The 4272-nt window shown below is 30.7% G+C and overlaps 1 pseudogene; it reads left to right on the top strand.

Annotated features, from left to right (window-relative positions):
- The first annotated feature begins 311 nt into the window (after positions 1 to 311).
- On the top strand, positions 312 to 430 carry LOC111733288 (annotated as a pseudogene).
- Positions 431 to 4272: the final 3842 nt, after the last annotated feature.

The following is a 4272-nucleotide window of genomic DNA, read 5'->3' as shown; positions in this document are numbered from 1 at the left end:
TTTTTTTACACTGAAATAAGTATAAAAATATCTAGTTCCTACTCCATCCCACCCAGCTCTAACGGCAACAGTTATTATAATGCAAATTGCCACTGTTGAGATACATCTTTTCATCTCTATAAAATAAAAATCATTAAGTATTCATTCTGTAAAATGCAGCATCTCAGTGCTATTCCTTCAGGAGACCAGTGCTAGGCCACTAACACTGCTGTATTTACTGCAATTGAATTTCTCTAGAATAGCAAGCTGTTAGGACTATTAAGTGCCCAATCAGAAACTTCTTATATATCTCAATTAAAATGTGATAGCTAGTCTATGGCCATGCCACCCTGAACGTACCAGATCTCGTCTGAGCTCGGAAGCTAAGCAGGATCAGGCCTGGTTAGTACTTGGATGGGAGACCACCTGGGAATACCGAGTGCTGTACGCTTAATAAAAAATAAAATGTGGCAGCTACACAGGATAGATAAACCTGCATGCCTTTAAGCCATATGAAACTCTAAGGGTTTGCTATCAAATGCATACTTAAAAAAAAAACAAAAACAAAAACAAAACTCTTTATGAACTTTATGTACCTATATATTTTATCCTTCCAAAATTTTCATTACCTCACTTATCCTCTTAAAGTAAAGCCAATTCAAGACTATGAGGGTTAGAGGTCTATCTTTTATCAATTGTCTCTAATGATTTTAAAACAGTCTATATGTTGGAATAAGGTGAAATTATAATTATGACTCATTACAGTACTACTAAACTGTCAAATTGAAACTGTTCAGTGATATTTACCCAATAGTGCTTAGGGTTTGTTTGGTTGCTTTAAGGAGCAAAGCAGTTAATATGTGCAGCAAGTGTATTTTTCAGTATTTGATTTTTAAAACCATTATCATTCCACTGGCTTTATATCTTTACTCTCATTTATTTTCTAATGAAACAAACTTTTCTGCTGAATAAAGACTGACTATACAAATAGCATATAAGTGTGCATGTGTGTGTTGATGCATGTGTGCTCACTCCCATTTTTTAGTTTCTTTAGTATATTTAATTTATAAACAGACCTATTGCTTTTAGCATGTATACATGGAATCATGTGCGTGCATATTTATTAATATAAGTAGTTAATATAAAATGAGTATAATAGATTTTTCTAACATTTTGGTTTACCAAAACATTGATTATGCTAATTTTAGAAAATAAAATCTGATCACCACATTTAGAGATTCAGTTGTTATAATAAAATGAAAGTTACATTAAAATAAAAATTGCAAACAGTGGCTATACCACTGTATATAAAGATTAGCAATTTCATTTGTACAGGAATTAAGAAAAATAGGCACTTAAAGACACTTGATGGGAATGTGTCTACAGAGGCATTTTTTTTTTCAGAGTCTACAGAATGTTGCAGAATTCAATCATAAATATCGCTAAGCTAATGCATATTTAATCTGTGAAGTACTCGGCATGTGGTTGTACTTTAAAAATTCTAGGACTCTCAAAGTCACAAGAATATCAAAATATTTCTGTGGGAGAGTTTCTTGGTTCTGTATCTAAACACTTCCTCATTTAGAAGTTTTAACCTCACCAGTCAGAAGCACATTTTGGTCTGTTATATCAACTGATGAGAAAAAAAATCTCATATCTATGATGGCATTTATTACAATTTCTCTATGCTGTGCCTTTTAACCTTTTACAGTAAGTTTTTTTTTCCCTCAAGTTAACTGTGAAGTCAGAAAATGTACATTTGACCTTGGATTATCTAGTACTGAAAATAAATGTATGCCTCCCCAAACATTTCCCGGACCGCTATAACTATTTTTTTCCATCATTGTTGAAAACCACAATATACTTTATTTTTCCTTTGCGATTATCTTATTAGTATTTAATTAATACCTAATTTACAATTAATACATAATCAAATAATTAACTATTAAGATTCATATCGAATTAATTTTATGTGTTTACATATATTTCATGCATTTGCTCAAAAAAATCCATCGTGTGCATGCTGTGTGTCAGTTTCTAAAGCTATTGAACATTAGCAAATATGTAATTCCCTTCTGGAGTTTGCAATAAAGTAAAGAAGACAAGTAGGGAAGGAAATAAAGCACAGTGCTGGAGACAAACCAGAAGAGGAAGCATGAAGCATATGGTATGTTACTTAGACTGGGTCATCAGTTACTTCCTTTGAGATGTTGTTTAAGCCAAACCAAAAAGACCGTGATTATCAGCCCGGGCAAAAAACAAAACAGATGAAATTCCAGGCAGAAGAAATAGCAGGAGTGAGAAGTTCCTGAAACAAGAAAGAAATAGTCACTCTGCTTTTTTCACTCAAATAAAATTGCAGTCTAAGGAAGAACCAGAGCGATTCCATGTACCATGGACTCCAGCCTGGCACGTGTTATAGATGAGGCTTTTAATACTTGTTGAATGAACTTTAAATGAACTGAGAAGTACTTCAATGTTCATCACCATGACTACTTCCTTTAACATTTGGAAAGGATAGAAATTTTCAGAATTTGAAGAATTTATTTACAGTAAGTGTTATTGCTTTAATTTTGGACCTTAAGGTGAATAAAATATATTCTTAATTTTATCATAATTGTCATATTTGTCTATAACTTCTTTCATACATAAACTGTATATTTATTAATAAACATTTACTAAACTTTTATGCCGTTCTTCCCATAAACAATCAGTTAAATGTGTTTTTTGTGCATCAGTTTTGTTATTGTAAATTGTGCAATATTGTTTTGAAAGTAATTTTAAGTTACATGAATAGTACACATTTATAGGATTCATTCTGCTTCTTCTGTTACAAACTCAGCCGGTATTTTCAATAAATATTTTGAGATATTATTGATGTCTGATAAACTGCATATATGTAAAGTATATCACTGAACGCATTTCAGCATATATATATATATATACCTGTGAAACCATCACTAGACCAAGAAAATGAGTATATCTCTAATCTCAAACGTTTCTTTGGGTGCCATTAGAATCCATTGTTCTCTTTTCCATTCCCTCATTCCTAGCAGATTCCCTCATTCTTGTCACAGCAGATTCATTTACATTTTCTAGAATTTTATGTAAAAAAAATCACACAGTTTAGATTCATTTTTTTCTGACTACCTTCGCTTAGCATATTTATTTTTAAATGCCCACGTTTTGTCATCTGTATCTATAGTTCATTTTTTGTTGCTATTAATATTCTATTGTATTAATATAAAGGAGCTTGTTCATCTCTTCAATTATTAGTAATCATGTGAATTATTTCCAGTTTGTGTGTGTGTGTGTGTGTGTGTGTGTGTGTGTGTGTGTGTGAGTAGTAAGATCGTATTGTGGTTTTAATTTTATTTCCCTTATTTCTGACAATGTTAGCAAGTTGCACTTTTTTTTTCAAATCTAAATGTCTTTTTTACTAAGTGTCTGATCAAATTTATTGCTTTTTAAATTTTTTTATTCAGTTTTTTTAAAATTTGTACTTTGTCTTCTTATGATTGGGTAAAAGATTTTTACATATGCTAGATACCATTTCTTTGTTGGATATGTTCTGAGAATATTGTTTTCACTGTTCTTTGCTTCACTTTTCATTACCTTTGCAGAGTATTTAGAGGAACAGAAATTACATTTTAATGATGTTAAATTTATTTGTTTTTAATATCTTGTTTTTTGTTTAATATTTAAGAAATCTTTGTCAGACCCAAGATCGCTATGATATTTTCTTACATTTATTTACAAAAGTTTTAGCATTTTATTTCTAGTATTTATTTCTGTGATCTATTTCAATTTTGAATTTGGTATGAGGAAAAGGTATAGTTAATTATTTTGCTTATGGCTACTTAATTTTCCCAACATAATGTGTTTTAAAATTTATTCTTTCTCCATCGAATTGCTTTGGTAACGTTGATGAAAATTAACTGGCCCTAAAATTGTGTTTACTTTTAGACTCTATTTGGTTTCTTCATTAAAATATTTTTCTATGTTTACAAAAAAAAAGCAAAAAAAAAAAAACTCCTCTTAACTATAGTTTTATATTAGGTCTTAGAATCTGGTAATATAAGGTCTTTTTTTCTTCAATTTCAAAGTTGTTTTGGCTATTCTAGTTCTTCTCAAGTCCATATAATTTTAAAATTATATATTTTTAGGTTCTCAATTTCAGCTCCCCAAAATCCTGTTTTCTTTATAATTTGCAGTGTCTCTTTGTCTATACAAGGCCAACCCGTATCCAGACCAGGTGCACAAGTAAGGTATGAGAGCACTGTCACTCTCTGC

The sequence above is a fragment of the Pteropus vampyrus genome, unplaced genomic scaffold, assembly GCF_000151845.1.
Source record: "Pteropus vampyrus isolate Shadow unplaced genomic scaffold, Pvam_2.0 Scaffold13, whole genome shotgun sequence".
Taxonomy (NCBI): Eukaryota; Metazoa; Chordata; class Mammalia; order Chiroptera; family Pteropodidae; genus Pteropus; species Pteropus vampyrus.
Note: the sequence above shows the minus strand (reverse complement) of the source record. Positions and strands in the feature narration are given on the sequence as shown.